Source organism: Carassius auratus, chromosome 7 (assembly GCF_003368295.1).
Source record: "Carassius auratus strain Wakin chromosome 7, ASM336829v1, whole genome shotgun sequence".
NCBI classification, from domain to species: Eukaryota; Metazoa; Chordata; class Actinopteri; order Cypriniformes; family Cyprinidae; genus Carassius; species Carassius auratus.
In genome coordinates, this window is record NC_039249.1 from 30,767,691 (window position 1) to 30,786,636 (window position 18,946).

General features: G+C 36.0%; 1 protein-coding gene and 1 long non-coding RNA gene across 2 annotated transcripts in view; one reads left to right on the top strand and one right to left on the bottom strand.

Moving 5' to 3' along the window:
* The window catches only part of galnt18b (UDP-N-acetyl-alpha-D-galactosamine:polypeptide N-acetylgalactosaminyltransferase 18b), a 102,044-nt gene that overhangs the window by 11,439 nt on the left and 71,659 nt on the right, over nucleotides 1–18,946 (top strand). The window lies entirely within an intron of this gene.
* LOC113106473 (uncharacterized) lies at nucleotides 2,487–5,169 on the bottom strand. The gene is made up of 3 exons (XR_003292486.1): nucleotides 3,725–5,169; nucleotides 2,890–3,003; nucleotides 2,487–2,504 (listed from the first exon to the last, which is right to left on the bottom strand). It is a non-coding gene; the product is annotated as an uncharacterized LOC113106473 (long non-coding RNA).

Consider the following 18,946-nt stretch of genomic DNA (forward strand, 5'->3'; position numbering starts at 1 on the left):
CTTTACCAGGGCTTAGGGGTATTGTTAGGCATGACGCACAGCCCCTAAAACCACCCTAACCTAGAAAAAATATGGAAAGGCCTGGCCTTAAAAGGCTTATTCCTTTATTATCTAGCATATCAAAAAATGAAGGCTATTAATTTCTAGTTCTATTATATACCTTTGTATCTTTTTGTTTTTAATACATTTTAGTCCTAAATTAGTCTTCTGGGATTGTCAAAACAAGCAAACGGAGATTAGCAGGTAACATGTTTTCTGTTTCTTATTTTAGCAAGAAAGAATAAGAGGAGAGAAGTGGCAGATGATGCCTGTGATTCAGACAGCCACAGACTCGATTTCTGTCCTCTTCACTCTTGAATTTGTGATTCTAATTAGAAGCAATGGGATGTAATTAGTCATTAATTAAGACAGAGCCAAGCAGAGCACAGTATCTCTGAGTAAGCACAGCTAAAGGAAGTCAGTCACTCTCTGAACTTAAGAGACATGCGGTTGGAATGAGCTCACTGTCTTTTCCAAGGGCTCATACGGCGCTATTCACCGCTGTGCAGCTGGAAGGGAAGAAATGCACTTGATACAGATACGCTTGATTATCAGCTTGTCTCATCTTTTTATTTTTAGCTAGGGATTTATAGATAATAACTGATTACCACTGATCTGTATGCCACCCAAATGCATTTTAATCGCCTGTGCTCTAAGCTTTATCATCACATCTGATTCTATCTGCCTATATGTCTTTATTTATCATCCTGTTTATCATTCTATTCATCTCTCATTCTGTTTGTGTTTTAAAGACTCCATGTATTGAATATCAAGTTTTAACGTGGAGGGCATTGATTTTCATGGGTGTCGTTTACATTTTGTCGATACCGATACTGATACTGCTTACCGATACTTATCGATATTATTATCGATACTATTTGGTGCAAAAAGAGATGAAGTTGTTGAAAATGTCAAGTTATTTTTATTACAGCTGAACTTTAGCAACTGTCTTAATGTTCTTTAGTCAACACTGTAAGAAAAAAATACACCATATCTACTCAATAAAAATGAGGCAACAGATTACAAGCAATATTATTAATTAAATTTCACAAGGTTTAGTATTGAGTAAATATTAATTAAATGAGACCCTTAATAGTTATTCATTTAATATGAGTAGATTTGAATAGAAAACAGCACAGAATTAAGTATAACCCAAATAAAAATATTGAGTTGTTTTGAAAAAGATAAATGTGTAATGTGTAAATAGTACTAATAAATATTAATTAGATTTTACATATCATAATTGAGTAATCATCATCTACATCAATCTGCACATTGATTTGAATTTAATCAATGCAATTAATTAAATCGAAATATTTCTTTCTTATGAATAATATGGCCCAGAAAGTACAGAAGGTAAATACTCAAATAAGAATTTTATTAACAATTCACTTTTGTGCTTTAGACACATTGTAGCAAATCATTGTACACTGCAACCACAGTCTCATTTCAAGCCAGAAGTTTGAAAAGGACAGAATGCTGACTTTAAACTATTTTGTAAAAACAAAAATAAATTACATACAGAATGATGTGATGTGTCTATAAACCTGTTTCCATGCTTTCTCATCTCACATCCCACTAAATTGGGTCAATAATGATCTTAAAGGAAAATCCTCCAGAGGTGCATGTACAAAAAAAAAAGCAGAAAAGTGTAATTTGTACAGAGCAATAAACATTACGTACTTTGAACTAGAAATATCACTGACATTCGTGGGATAAAGGTCCAAATCAGTGCTAACTTACAAACATAACACTTTCAGATGTGTAATTCCCAAGCTCTGTAGAAGCTAAACATTGTGTAGCAAATCATGTACACTGCAACTACTACTGTCTCTTTTTTCAAGCCAGAAGTTTGCTCAAGCATTTCAAACTTTTTCAGAACTTTTAAAAGGACAAAATGCTGACTTCAACTTAAAAAAGCAGTAAAGATCTTAAAGAAAAATACTCCATAATGGCATGTGCCAAAACATAAATAATAAAAGTGCAAATTGTACGGAGTAAAATACATTTGTACTTTGAATTTACAACAATTGAAATGTACGACATTTTTTGGACAAAACAGTGCCAACTTACAAACATAGCACTTTCAAATGTGCAATTCCCAAGCTCTGTAGAAGATGAACATTGTGTAGCACAAAAGTCTGCACTGCAATACAGTCCCATTTCAAGCCTGAAGTTTGTTCTTGAGGGACTGGACTTTGTTAGAAAGCTTTGAATCATCCAGTTCCAAGAAAAAAAATTGGAACACCTCAAAGGTGTACTTCAGTAGTCTGGGATAATCAAGATTCAGCGCGATTCAAGCCAAAGAGGACAATGCAAGCCCTTGCAATATCTCCAAGTCCTGTGATAACTTCCACGCCCTTAATGAGGATCCCAATGTTCTTTGGGCAGTTGCTTGTAGAAGCTCCACGCTTTGGGGTCACATTAATGGCCATTATGAGCTGTTCCTCCAAGTTCTCAGTGTCCTGCAACATGAAATTGTCATTGTCTTAGTATGAAACTGTCAGAAATATTTTGCAAGCATATCAAATTACTAGAAAATACATTCATTATTGTTTTCATAGCTTATGAATCTATTTTAGTAGATAATATTTTCTTGCAGGCCTTGGTGTCAAATTGTTATTTGTTGTGTTTTCTTCTCTATTTTGATGTTTTTGTACAGTGTTCATGTAGGTTACAATAAGTCAAATTTTAGACCTTAAGACCTACACGATGCATTACCAAAAAAAAATTCAAATCAAAGAAATTCTGAAAAAAAAAATCATTAATTTAATTTACATGTAAAGGTCACATTTCTAGATTAATCAGCAAATTGAGGAATTAAGTTAAATTTATATTAAGTTCACCTACGTTGAATTCTTTGATAAGATGTCCCCCTTGTTCTCCAAGGTATTTTTTGTAAGATACCGAGGAACAATCTCTCTGGTCCTCTCAATCGAAGAGTGCTGGGGAGGAAGTCAATCACTAAAAACAAAAAAACAAAAAACTGGATGTTTCTGTAATTTAGAAAAGTAAACACATGACACCTATCAATTCTGATCATACTTTACATGTCTGCTTTACTTAATGTATAAAGCTTCGTCAGACCATAAGGCAGAGCTTCATAATGCTTTAAAGTAGAAAATACTGTTTATGATTTCATGATAATCCATTAGCCCCTTCCACACATGCACTGCAAGCCTGAAATTACAAAGACATCACCTGAAGGAGAATTTTCGAATCTGATATCAAATGGATTTAACCCGGTCAGCTCTATAGTACAAAGTCTGTGTCATTTCTGAATTACCCCATGTGTGAATACAACAGGGAATTATCCGAAGGATTCACAGTGAGCAATTGAAGGTATTAAAAAGGGTTAACCCTGTAAAAAAGGGTTTTCTTGGGAGTTTTTCCTCGGTCAGTGTGAGGGTCTAAGGGCAGAGGCTGTTGTCATGATGCTATGCAAAGCCCTTTGAGACAAAATGTTTGTAAAATGGGCTATACATATAAAATAACCTTGTCTCTGATCAATTTGTAAGGCAAAAAACAGCATCTTAAAGGCATGAGCTATTATTAGTTTTTCCTTTTCTAAAATAGTACAGCATCTCTGGAGGACAATTGTCTATCATTCAGTTTGATGTCCTTATTGATATAATTTGGAAATCTTATGGAACAAAGCTACTTCTAATTTAGAAAACTACTGTACCTGCAGCATTTCCATTATGATCTCCAGTCTTCTTCCAAGTGCTCCATCTTTGGCACAAAATGGCGTCAGTAGCTTGGGAGTGTGACAGTCAAACACAGACATAAATTTCGGTACCAGAAGTACAGTAGTTGTTCTTTGAAATTCTGCATTGATCTGAAACACAAAGGCGACAAAGATATCACATCAGTTCTTAGCCTTTTAAACCTCTTTCATATAAACTGTCTAACATTCAATACTTTTTGCCACTGTCAGAGTACTGAAGTCCTCCTCCACAATATTTGCCAATTTAATCATTCTGGAATTGTAAATGAGGAAGAGTTAATGTAATTTTAAAGATTTTAATGACATTATTGAAACTTTGTGGGAGAAAAAAAACGTGTTAGACTAATTATTAATCAAAGTATGAATATTTTTTTTCAATTTTTAGTGTACGGTTTAGCTGTAAAATTATAGAGTTTGTGCCAATGTAAGATTACCACATTAAAATTAACAGATTTATGCATGAAAATAAATAAAATTGTGGCTCTTAAACATAACACTGTTAATAGACTGACTTCACGTGGATTTAGCTAAGTTAACTTACAAAACAGTGAAACAAAGAGAGAAGTTAAGTTACCTGCCTCTGGAAGATGAGCTCCACACACGAGAAGTAAAGCCAACGGAACTGCGTCAAGTGCCGTCTGAAATATAAGATTCTCATCCAGCGAAAACCCCAAATATTGCGCTTTATGGAACCTTAAAATTAAACGCGATGTACTTATTTACGCAATTTCATACAAAACATACTTAGGATATGATATTAACACACAAAAGACCTAGGAACCATGATAGAGAAAAAGGTAACCCACATCCTTCAAAATAAACGTTTGACTTCGATACATAAGAATTCTTCCAAAATGTATGATGCTGTGTCAATATTATAGCGCAACAACATCACATAGCCTTCCAACAGAAGCCAACTTTGTGTTGTTGCTGAGTCTCTTTTTCTGTGATAACTCATTTTATATTGTAATATACTACTACATGCGTTTTTCTTAGTAGCCCAGTGATAACAAAATAAGTTTTCTTACCTAAGTCAACCAGTCAAATTTTGCAAGATGAGCAATGTGGAAGAAAACGAACATTCACTGTCTGTAGCCTACTCTCTTCAAATGCCTTGTAGGCCTGCTGCATTTTTTAAATAAAAAGGCTCACTTCGACAGGAAGTGCTTTTCAATTAAAATTAGCCCGATTACATTAATTTGAATTAACTCAATATTCTCTCCATTTGGGATTAGATAAATATAATGCTTAAATTTTATTTAACTACAATGGGTAGATTTTATTCCAACCATTTTTAATTGAAATTTAATTAAATATTTGCCTCAAAATCAAAAACACAATTATATTGAATACATTTTAATCAAAAACATTCATTCAAATCTACATGACCACAGAATCATTTCTTACAGTGAAGAGCACTGTTATTTTTCTCTTTGTGTGTTATTTTATTAACATTAAAAGAAAAGTTCACCCAAAAATGAAAATTGTTTCATCATTTACTCAATCTTAAGTTGTTTTAAACCTAAATGAAATTTGTTGAAGTTATTTTGAAGAATGTGGGATACTAAACAGTAGCTGGTCACGAAAGAAGAAAGATGCTGTGTTTACAACTGTGATGACGAGCGCTTATTAGGATCAACTAAACGCTGTATTTTCAAAAGAATGTGCAATATTTAAAGTTCATGGCATAGAATCTTTAAAATATGTCTGAGAGTTTTACACACTGGTAAGTTATTGTGGCGACATTTTCATGCCTCGAAATGTGTTGATGAACGAAACAAACTGATTATTTGTTTGACATGTCCGTCAAATGGCTTCATGGGCGGGCTTTGGCCAATGGAAGCTGCAATGAATTGCAGACCTTCAGTCAAATGCAAAGCTTTATACAAAGACATGGTCTAAAACAGGCAGGGTTGAACACCAACAAGCAGATATAGCTTGGGCAAGACAAGAGTAATCTAGAGATCAGAGAGAGGCATGGGTATATTGACAAAGTACGTGCTCCAGAGGGTGAGGCAAATAGGAAATCCAAAAGACAGGCTATAGTACAGAGGAGGAGCAAACAGTATCAAAAATGGCTAGACAAAGGGATAATCCAAGACAGCCTAAATTCCAGGATAGGCAGGGAACAGACAAGACGAGTTAACCAGACTAGAATCAAGACACGGGGAACAGGCAATCAAGGAACAAGACTGAACTATTGATGGCCGCTTTTGAAACAGACAAGCTCTCCATAAAAGCTTTATTTACAATGTTCCCCGCGGTGGAGAACACACGTTCGGAGCACACAGACGTGCCTAGCTACTAGCTATTATTCGCTTGATTTGGTCATGGGCCTACGCTACAATACGTCTAGAGTGCCCTCTACTGGATAAGATGGCAAAGGATAAAATAAAAAACAAACGGTCTAATCACAGACTGTAAAAAATGCGCTACACATGGCATTTTAAAATCCGGATATTTTATTTATAGTTCGAATCCGGATATTTCACGTCATGTTCGAATGCATATTTGAATATCGAATAAAAAGTGACAGCCCTAACACTTTCTAGACTATAATCCATTCAGAATTTGAATACATGGATTCATTTTTGCAACTGCAATCAATAACATTAATCCAAGATTGTCACTGCCATTGTGTAGCATTTACTACAACATTTACTTCTGCTAACTGAGTGAACGTGGAGCAGGTTTGAGCTGGCGTGATTGAGTAGAGGCGGAGACTAATTTGCATATTCATTTGTCTGGAAATACTGAATGAGGTAAGAGTTGCATTTAAGAATTTAAGACACAAAATAAATTATTTTCCTGTGAAAAAGTTTAAATATGTCATTTTATTAATAAATATGAGTTTTAAGGGATACAATTATTGACTGCAGGTTGACATTAAATACGTTTTTCAAGGTCACCATACATAAATTGATATTTAGACCAAATGGTCCTTGTTCACAGGGCTGTTTTTAAGGAATAGTCATCATTTACTCATCCACATGACATTCCATCTGTAAGATTTCCTTCTTCTGTGTCAAACACGAGGAGAAAATTTGAAGAATGTACTTGTCACTCTTTTCCATTTCATGAAAATAAATGGGGATCTGGAACACCAAACCCCAAAATGACCACAAACGCATCATGCCTTTTGTATATTGTAACTTTTTTTCTTTACAGTAATTCTTTCACTATCCCTTTAAATCAGTCTTTCATTTATAGCTTTTGTGCTTTAAGATTTACAGTGTATCAGACGTATTCCTCAGAGGCATGTCACTTTACGTTTGACTGCTTATTCCTTTAAATGAAATTGAAGAGCAGTGCTGTCTTGTGACTCAACAGGAAATATTATGAAAGCAGTAAATAGGCGTGATGATCACCCACATCTTTACACTGTTTGATGACAATTGAACTGCTTGTTTTGAAATTACAGTGAAGGCGTTGAACATCCTAGAGGATGCAATGTACACAAATAGTCTTTCCACAAACTCACAGTACAGGATTTTATGTCATTTTCTGTTCTGTTTTATTTAGTTAATGAAACAATAGAAGAATAGTGCATTCAATTACATGTATACAAATTGTCTCCCATTTAACCTCAGTTTGCTCTCAATGATGTTTGAGGATGAGAACAGTTCATCTGTGGGTGAAGACTGGACAAACATCTGTACCTCTTAATGCCTTTCTAAATATTGAAGTTTTCAGCCAAGCATCTAAAATGGCAACCATTTTAAGCATGGGGACGTTTATCCTCAGAAAATACAACATAATCACTTGAGATGTCTTATCAGGTTTTCCACAAGGTGTATTCAACAAACAGAATGATGCCAATCTCTCTGAGCATCTCTGTTTCGAGTCCAAGTGGGAATTGCTTCATAGAACGTCTTCCAACCTCATTACAGCTGTTTGTGATTAGATATCTAGGATGCTGTTGGCGCTTCAGGGATAAATGTGCTTTAGTGATTTTGGCTTGAGTAGCATTTGTGCGTTTTAAATAAAAACTCAAAGCCTTTCTGTCCAGTATTTGAAAAAAAGTAAATTATACTGAAAATAACCATATAGTAACTTGATTTTGGGGGGTTTTAATCACTATACCATGTGAAGTTGAGTTTCAATACACCTACACCATATAACAAAATGTTTTTTTTGGTTCAGTTTCATTTTCTCTCTGTAACAGCAGGCACAGAAACGAAGCAGATGAAAACATGAGATGAAGCATGTACTTAAAATAAAATAAAAACTATTGGAATATAACTTTTTATTAAGTTGACACATCTAAAGAAATCTTTTTACAACTAAACTGCATAAGTAGTTGTTCTATTAATGGAGATTTTAAAATACTGCACTTATGAGTTCTACAGATGCTTTTTTATTCATTGGTTTCGAAGTGATTTTCATATGAGAACATTCTGTTATTCAGTACTGCAGATCATCTGTTCATCCTGTCCATCCTGGACACATTGAGATTTGAGACGTATTATGGCTTTGCATGGAATGTTATCAAAAGGTAATTATTTAATATGTTTATAAGCACCAAACTATTTAGAGCGGAGCTGATAAACAGCCTTTTGAAGCACAACGTTTCACTTTGGTTGCATCAGTTCCACTTGGATTGTGAGCGTGTTTGAATAATCACATTTACAAGTGTGAAATATTGCACGATTGTTACCGAGTCTTTCTGAAACTATTTGCTGAGAGCAGCTGAAAATACAACTCATGCCTCTAAGATTTTAATTTGGACAGATTTGTGTTGTATGATCCATTTTGTATTATGAATTTGTTTTAACTGTACTGTTAACATTTTCCATTTCTGATGCTTTCTAGTATTTAGTCAAAACTTTAGCCGCCAATCTGTGACTAGCAACCTTACATCTTAGTACTGCTGAAGTCTGTTAGCCCATCATAGACACAGGCTGAGACCAGAGCTTCAGATTTGTCTCCAAACATAACAGCATCTCTAGTGGCAGGAATCCAAGTGACCCGTCAATTCCCCTAAGTCTGCTTGACTGACACAGGTCAGATATGTTTTGAATAGGGGTTGAGATTTAAACAAGCTCTTTTCTATAATGCGCTGAGAAAGCTGAGGACAGTGAATGGCACAGCAGCACAGTTTGCAGAAAATATAATTCTGACCACGGCTCTGTGCCAAAACCTTAGTAAGCTGCCTATCTAGGTTACATTTTGACATTATAGCCATGTTCCGGACATGAAGGCTATTTTAACAGGTGAAACCCAATTCTTACATTCAAAAGTAAAATATCTGGTATTTTCTCTCAATAATTCTGTCGTCAGCAGTGCACATTGTGCAATGAATCTTGGGATTGTCTAGGTTGGGAAAAATCCATCTATTGTATCCTTCATGGCTAGATATTTGATATATATATATATATATATATAGTTGAGGCTGTATTTGAAGGAGCCTTAGAAATGTGAAAGCCATTGTTGTGTGCTGGCTTTGAAAGCAGCATTTGAAGGATGCAGCCACTGAATTGGGACACTGCTCTTGTGTGTATTATGCTTTTATTGCATTGTTAGCGTAGCAACATCTGCTAACATCAAACTAGCTGAAAGTATTGATTTTTTAATGAATATCATGTGTGTGTGTTGTGGAGAGAAGAGCATTTCAGATCAGTCTCTAATGGGGTTTTATTTTGTCTGAACACTGTAAGCAGCTGCCTTCGTAAACCGTAGATATAGCTATGCTGCTCATTTTTCAACAGTTCTGGAACACAGCCCTAATGTGTTTATGCAGCACCACATATTATAGGCAAACCTTATACAGCCACAACGTCAAAGTTTTTAATTTTTCTTACAATTCCCTGTTTTCTTTCTTCTTTCTCTTTACTTTGCTTTTGCATAGCCGGTAGCTCTACTTTATGCTCTGAATCATGTTTTACTCAAAAAGGTCACTGCAGTAGAAGGCAAGGTCAATGTGGAATCAGTGCCTCCAACAACCCTCTCTGCTCTTAGAATGCAAATCTAAACATATTGTACAAATAAACGTTATTTCATGTTTTCTGTTGCTCTGACTGGAGTTCATTAGGCATTCACCCAAAAGATGCTGTTTATTTTTGCAATGCAGCACCTCCGCTGAAACATAGAGGCCTCTAAAATAAACAGTTTTAGCATTGGGGATACTGTCAGTGCTTGTGTTTCTGTTCAGAAAATTGGCCTCATTTTTTTTGTGCTTGCAAATTTGAAGAAACAGCTGACATATTTTTACAGAGAGGGGTGACATCTGTGATATATCTTTCATGCTTAATTACGTCTGAACTCAGATGCCATCACCTCTATTCTTCAACAAAGCCATGAATGACTAACGTACCTCACACCAAACTCTGTAGTACTTGTTTGTCATTTATTTCCTGGGGTTTCATGAATATAATTGCAACATTACTGAACTACGACATAAAACAACTAGTATCAGATCTGACATGCTTAATCTACCCAGGTATCCTTGTTGGTTCTGGAAGTCCTATCATCCAGGCTTTTGATAAAGTTTTAGGATTAGTGGTCGACCAAAAAAGAGTTTTTAATTGCAAATGGCACAAAATTACCAATATATTGCTTTTTATGTGTGGCCCTACCCTAGAGATCGCATAGCAATAAGTTATTTTTAAAATATCATGTTAATGGGGATACAAATATTACACCAGGCTTTTGAGGAACGTTCACCTCTCAGTCATCACTGTATTGTATAACATTATAAGTTTTGGTTCAAGTGAAAAATGTATTGTATCACAAATATTGGCTGATTCATTAGCCGCACCAATATATCAGTTGACCATTTTGTACATTTGGGTTGGGCTATGATTATTCAATAGGATTGTTGTTTCAGGAATAACAAATGATGTTGATATAGGAACATGTCCTACTTGGCTAAATCAAATTGTGCACATAGCAGATCTTGTATAGCAGAGCAAAAACAAGACGGTAATAATGTTAAGAGAAGGACTTGCTTAAATGAATAGCTCTAGGACATGCGGCACATTATTTTTCAAAGTACTAAAAGTATTCTCTCAGGATTTCTTTCATAGAAACATAATGCATCGAGTCTATGAGGCAATAGTGTGTGAGAAAGCAGAGCTTTGTAGGTGTGCAGTCACCAAGCAGGGATTTTTCCAACCTGGCAGTGCCTGGGAAGCAGTAGGATAATGGCAGTGTTACATGGTTTGGTGGCTCTGCATTGGTGGAGTAGCAGAACTGAATCTGCTCTGCTTTGACGACAGTGTAAGTGTTTCCTGTCAATTCTCTGCTGTCCTCTAAACAAAGTCTAACAATAAAAATGAAAATAAGTATGACGAACATCTGTTGTTACAACCTAAGAGTAAGATGCTTTTAAAATGAGTTCTAAATCAAGTAGTAACATAAAAAAAATCTGAAAAAAAAAATTAAACAACATATAAATAATATTTTTGTGCTAATGTTATGAGAACATTAAAGACCAGATAACCAGATAACAAATTTTCTCTTTATGAACATTACTTTTGGGAGAACTTTGCCAGAATGTTAGCCAAAGCTCTGAGAATTTTCCCTGCTAGCTGGAAAACTAATCTGTACTACTAATTAACAATTAAGAGTAAACAAAATTCTTGCTTTCTTTGCTCCTGATCCTCTTTTCAGAAGAAACAGAAACAGATAACTTTATCTACTCTATTTTTAAACACAATACCAAAAAAAAAAAGTGTACAGTATATTTAATCAGCAAATTACTGAACATATCTTTAAATGTACTCCCCGTCCAGTTAGCCAATGCCATACTGATGTACTGCCAATCCTCTCTCTCAATATGTCAATTGCAGTTTGTCAAATCTAAGTCTAGGGTTTTATTATTCTGCAAAATCAAGCATTTTTAACCTTAGAGAATGACTCTTCTCTTTCTGTGCCAAGATTCCTTCCACCGAGAAGAAAAGATGGAATATTAGTAGAATATTTCTGTCAGTGTAGCATAATCTGGCATTTTCATTCATCTTTTCCACACTCGACCTAGTGCTCTATAGTGCTGATAGACAACTTGTCTGATATGCCATCAGCACTTATCAGCATTTGTGATGTCCTGGAAGAAAAACTTCATGTGTCTGTGAAACTGTCAAAAAGGCGCTGTAAGAACATTTTAAGGAAGTCAGAAACGCTTGACAGATTGATAGGAGGCTGTTTATCAAACACTTTAAGGGCTGAATTGTGTCACGTTTGCATTTGCCATTATCGTGCACTCATAACCAACCCAAAATATCAGAACTGTCCCTTGTGAATTGCATTCAGCCCTTTCTTTTAGGGCATGTTTATAGCATTAGAATTAGAAATATCTTACTCATCCTCATGCTGTTCCAAACGTATAAGATTTTCAATTAATCTTTGAAATTAGTCTGTTTAAAGGGGGGGTGAAATGCTATTTCATGCATACTGAGTTTTTTTACACTGTTAAAGAGTTGGATTCCCATGCTAAACATGGACAAAGTTTCAAAAATTAACTTGTACGTTTGAAGGAGTATTTTTGTTCCAAAAAAACCTCTTCCGGTTTGTCACAAGTTTCGGAAAGTTTTTTTCGAGTATGGCTCTGTGTGACGTTAGATGGAGCGGAATTTCCTTATATGGGTGCTAAGGCACTTCTGCCGGAAGAGCGCGCGCTCCCGTATAGCGAGGCTGAGCACAAACATTTTATTTCACTGATCAGAGCGATTCACTGATCAGAGCAGAGCGAGAGCGTCGCGAAAAGTCACAAAAAAGTGTGTTTTTGGTTGCCAGGGCAAGACAACCCTGCACAGATTACCAAAAGAGTGGATGGAGTTTATTTTTACAGAGCATCAACGGAGTTGTGCAAGTGTTTTTGTTTGTTCCCTGCATTTCGAAGATGCTTGTTTTACAAACAAGGTCCAGTTTGACCCTTATTTCTTAAGGATAATGCAGTCCCAACGAAAAAGGGTCACGATCGTGTGTTGGAACCGCATGCGGTGAGTAAAACTGCTTCAAATATCTCTGTGTTGTTCACTTAGCTATCGGCGCGTGAGCACATCAAGTAAACAACATGCGATGTTGTCATCAAACTGCACTTTCCACATATAACTTACAGCTTACAAAAAAAAAAAAAAAAAAAAAAGACGACATAAAGTGGAACTTAGTCATTTTCCAAAACCGCTAAGCAAATATAGGCGCTCGTGTTTTTCCGGGAAAAATCGGTACAGACTATCTTTCTCTTAAGAATATAATAAAAATAAAGACTTTTTGGAGTTATGAAGGGTGCAGTACTACTCTATAGGTACTCAAGATTAACAGGATAGTGAGTGAAAACGAGCATTTCACCCCCCCTTTAATCTAAATCTAATAGTGATCAAATAGGTAGACGTAAACTCAACCTCATTGCAGAATCTTAAAGGGATACTCCACCCCAAAATGAAATGTCATGTCATTCCAAACCCGTAAAAGCTTCATTCGTCTTCAGAACACAATTTAAGATATTTTGGATGAAAACTGTGAAGATAGTGACTGTCCCATTGACTGTCAAGTAAATTACACTGTCAAGGTCCAGAAAAGTATCAAAGACATCAGCAGATTAGTCCATTTGGCATCAGTGGTTCAACCGTAACGTTATGAAGCGACAAGAACACTTTTTGTACATGTAGAAAACAAATATAACGACTTTATTCAACAATTTGTCTCCCCTGCGTCTCTCCTCATCGCCGTATGTGCAATTTTGGAGGATATCCGCTGAACACAAACTGCGTACGCTATTCTGTGTCAGCCACGCTGCACGGATGCGCTGTTCTCGTTCAAATCAAAGCGTAAATACACGCAGAAATACACGCATCCTTGGGTTACAGCTGACAAAGAAGAGCGTAACTGCTTGCTATAAATGCAAAGATCAAACACTGTTTACAAGCAAAAACAGTTCTAAACAAATATAACAGGGGAGTTTGATGTGAGGGGACAACAGAGGTTTAAGTTAACTTAATTTATTTATTCATTTATTTTTCAAACACACCTTTTCACTTTACAAGACATTGATTGATAGACTGGAGTCGTGTGGATTACTTGTGGATGATTGTGATGATTCTATTAGCTGTTTATCAGGACTCTCATTCTGACAGCACCCATTCACTGCAGAGGATCCATTGGTGATGCAATGCTAAATTCCTCCAAATCTGTTCAGATGAAGACACAAACTCATCTACATTTTGCATGGCATAAGATTGAGTAAATTTTCAGCAAATTTGTACTTTTGGGTGAACTATTCCTTTTATCTTTAATACATCGTACCCACTTTTTTGCTAAGATGCGTGCTGCAGTTTGCTGATGGTAAATCTGTGGGCTGTGTAATGGTGGCGGTTCGTTGTGTGTGTGGACATCTCCAGACTGCTCAAGCAAGGAAAAGCATATGAGGTTCTGCCACATCGAGCATGCTCAGTGAGGTCTGCATTAAGCTGCGGTAATGCCCATCCTTAACAACTCTTCAGCCCACCGTCACCGGCCAGTGAGTTAATGGCCTCTCAGAGTGCAGATACCGTACTCATTGAGGAAAGCAGGAGGCTTCATCTGGGAAAATGGAAGTGCTCATGGGCCCTCCCAGGGGAGCATCCACAGCCACCCGAGCATTTCCTTCAAGCTCAATGTGACATTGGGAGGGTGGAAAGCTCATTTAGAGGGCTAAGATTTCCCACTCCCTTCAAGATCCATTTCTTAGACTTAGACAGTCTTTCAGGGCTCAAGCCGAGGAATTAGATTTACACGATTGCAAACTTCTTACCTGTTCAAGGTTATTTCAGAGGGCCCTTTGTTCCTGTACTTTGGAAAAAGGAAGCTCAAAGTTTAAACTTGAGCGGATTTTTCATTCTTGTGGTTAATCAGTGCAATTCATACATATAAATCGGCATCAGTGGCATCAGTGTTTGATTCTATGGACAAAATAAAGCAAAACCCTTAGATAAAGAAATAAATAGCTGGTTTTTCTGCAACCTTCTACAGGACGTGATTCAAAAGTATGACACGCCATCTCCTCTGTCTCGTTTATTGCATTCGAGGTGATTCATGGCCACGGGCGCATTGCACAGTGAAAGGCTTATATCATATATGTGACGTTCGCATCTTGTGCTGCGACTGACCTGCAGAATTTCACCATCTCTCTGCCTCATAAAGGTTGAAACGGTCTCTGCTCGTGAATTATTTATGTACCAGTTGAAATAACTGCTCAGTGATGAGCGATCACATTCTCGGCCCTGTTTTCCACATCAATCAAGATTTTCAGGTCTGAAGGACACTGCATGTCCACATACAGTACAACAGGTTTATGCCTGGGATCAACAAAAAACTACAGGTATTCAAATCGACTAGTCTGTGGATTGTTGTCTTCGGGAAGCCCTGTATAATTAGGCTGGCAATCAGACACGTTTCTGGGGGCCGTTTACATAAAAGGTGCTCTTGCGGTAGGAAAACAGCTAGATGGAATGGAACAGAATGTAGGTGTCTTCTTAGCAAACATAACACTGTTAACTTGACATTTTTATGCAGCGCTTGTGCCAGGGCACTTTAAAAACAGAGAGAGATACAACAGCCAAAGATGCTTTAAAGGGGATGAATTTTAAGATGCAACTTTTCTGAACTGACTTTTTCCCATGAAAACTGTCTGACAGTTAAAGCACAGCACACTGCTAGCATGCTAATGAAAGCTTTGCTGCTAAAACATCAAAACATGAATGTTTTACTTTTCACACTTTTGCCACGTTTGACAAATGTGAAAATTTGTGCATCCAATTTGCACCAAATTTCAATGAAGTACAGGGTTCATTAGTTGATAAGCTGAAAAAGTGTTGACTTGTACCCAATTAAAATTGAAGTTTTAAAAAAAGTAAATCTTCTGAATAATTAATTGCTAATGGACTTTTTTTAACATTTTAAGATGTTTTTGATGGCACATGTCTGTGAAATGTCAGGCAGGCATGATGAAAGGCTGTGATGAAAGCTGAGCTGAAGAATATCAATTAGTTTTCGTATGTTAGGTGAATGGAGATTTTGCACTGCATGTTTCCTGAATTTTCCACTTTTTGACAAGAGTGTTCATACCTTTAAATAAAAAACATGTTTGGGACATTCAGATTGTATTATCTATTCCATCCACTTTTTAGCCATTCTGACAAAACATGGCACAAAAATAAATAAAAATAAACAAAATTGATATTTTTCAAATTATTTGTAAGAATTTTTTTTTTATAAAACTTGTCTGTAAAGGTGACGGGGGAGGGGGCAAAAATGGGTGGGTTGTGATGTAGGCTGAGCTCATGAATTTTAATTAGTTCATGCTGACATTACTGATCGTCCACATTTTTGCTCTCCTATGCAATGGATGGGATGTTAATTTTATACGTTCATGAGCACAAGTGAGCAGGTGTCATATTGTACTTGTTGTCTACGTAGGTGTATGCCTGCCACATGCCATTATGCCAACTGAAATGTGTGTAGAGATTTTGCACTGCATTTATCACCTTTTGACAAATACTTTTAAGTAAAAAGTCAGACCATATTTACATTTTCAACATACCCCCCCCTCCCACCCCCGTGCCTTTTTTGGCCTTGTTTGACAAAATTATACATTTGCACATCCAATTTGCATCCATTTTTTATTAAATAATAAGTTCATTAGTTGATAACTTAAATAAGTGTTAACTCATACCCAATTAAAATGAAAGTTTACTGAAATCAAAACATGCCTACACAATAATAATAATAATAATAATAATAATAATAATAATAATACAAAAATCTTTATATTTATTTACTACCAAAAGTAAATAAATTCTAGTCTATTAATGGAGATTTGAGTACGGAGTATGGATAATGGAGATGGGCAGACTTTGATGACAGCTGAGCTCATGAATATTAATTAGGCCATGCTCATTCCTCTCATACTTTTTACATATTGAAAGTTGTTAAAAATGGTTCAACTAAAAATTCTAATGCTTTCATCATTTACTCAGATTTCGGTTTGCCATTGACTTCCATAGTAATTTTTTCAATGCTTTACCATACTACCATCAACTGTGTAGTTACAAACATTCTTCAGAATGAACTTTTGTGCTCAGCACAAGAAAGAAACTTCCATTGATGTATGGTTTATTAGGATCCGACAATATTTGGCAGAGATACAACTATTTGAATATCTGGAATCTGAGGGTGAAAAAAAAATCTAAATACTGAGAAAATCACTTTTGAAGTTGTCCAAATGATTTCTTAGCAATGCATATTACTAATAAAAAATAAAATAAAAAATAAACAGTTTTTGTATATTTACAGTAGGAAATTTACAAAAAATCTTTCATGGAACACGATCTTTACTTAATATCCTAATGATTTTTGGCATAAAAGAAAATGGATAATTTTGACTCATACAATGTTTTTTGGGCTATTGTTAAATATATACCCCAGCGATTTAAGACTAGTTTTATGTTCCAGGGTCACATATAAGCTTTTCATTCGAAATAGTGGATGCAAATATTTGAGAACTGACTGAAAGTCTTTAAGTGTCCAAACTTTTTGGAATTTGCAGCGTCCTCAAGTGCCTTTCTTTTAGAGTAATGGGAGATTCTGACTTGTGTATTAAAGTGTTACACAGTATTATTCACTGTAAAATACTCTCAGAAAAGTTGCATCTATAAATTCATCATCTTTAAAGCACCGCAGTCATATGCTGTACAGAGACAGATATCTGTAGCTATTAGCCATCACCTCATATGGGGATTTTCTAGCATCCCACCAAGTGTGACACGTTTTCAAGACCCCTGCGTTTTGTTCCATCAAGGAATGACATTTTATTAAATATTAAATTATTAAAAAATATCACGCTAGGCAAGTGCAGTAAAATATGCTGTTTTATATTCCTGTTTTGATCTGACTCATTGCTTTCATTTGATCTGTTCTAATGCAAGGGTTTAATAGCATTATAATCATGTTTGTCAGGTTTCGACCATGCAGATGAGATGAGAGATTTTCTCTCTGAAAAGTTTCTCTCTGAGCTAATGAGGTGAGCCGGTGTCAGTGTGATGTCTTATCAGCGAAACTGAGAGGAAAGAGAGGGAAGTTCCCTCCGGGGCACTGCTGCAATGTTTTGATTTGTTTCTTACGGTGGCTCCCTCATAACCTGACCATATCTCCAGCCCTGCTTACAAATTCATCAGAAGCCCCAAAGGAAAATGCATGCACTGGAAAGAAAGGAAAAAAATACTGAAAGCGGCAACCTTTTAAACATCTCTCAGAGAGTTTGCCCCTTACACGAGCTGTAGGCGATTACAGCATTCAAAGGGAACTCAGCTTTAAAGGAGCTTTGAAAAACAATTGTCCATGTTGAAGAAAAACTGTAACACTGAGTACCAGAACAAAACCTGATTTGACGTAGGTGGTTTGCCTCTGGACAGACGGAAAATAGACCTTGAAGACCACCCACAGCCACCCCTTTACTTTGCTCCATGTGTTTGGGGCCCGAACTGCCTGAACTATATTTAGAAATATACAAGGGAATTGCATTATGAGATGTTACCTTTGAAGACTTAAATGTTATTTTCTCAATGAGGAAAATGAAGTGTTACACCAAAATTTGTCCACTTCTGATTTTCTCTCTCTGAAAAGATGAGACTCGAGGTCCATCCCTGTTTCATTATTGTGAAGCCACGTTTCCTGCTTCTAATGAGAGAATGTCTTCCGCAAAAGGTTATTTCACCAAAAAATGAAATTTATGTCATTATTTACTCACCTTTACATTGTTCCAAATGCAAATGCTGGTATTTTTTTCTGTGGAACACAAAAGAGGAATTTTTGAAAAATCTTCACGCTCTTTCCAAAATAATGGCATTCATAGTTCACTCTGATGGCTGTCAGGCTCAGAAGAGGGCAAATACACATTATAAATAGTTTACAAGACTAAGAGCCTTCTGACCCCAAATGATAGCTTTGTGTGAGGAACAGTCAACTTATAGTATTTATTACTGAAAATCTGAGATTGCTTCAAAGCTCAAACGCCATTCTTCATTATGCATATTCAGTCTGGCATATTGCATTTGAAAGGATTTGCATTTGATTTTCTTTCTCGCACAAAGCTTTAATTTGGTTTCAGAAGACTTAACACACAAGTCACATTTATTATTGTTAAAGGTGTCTTTTGAGCTTGTGGTCACAATTAACTGTTTGAATGGACAGAATTGAAGCTGTTTT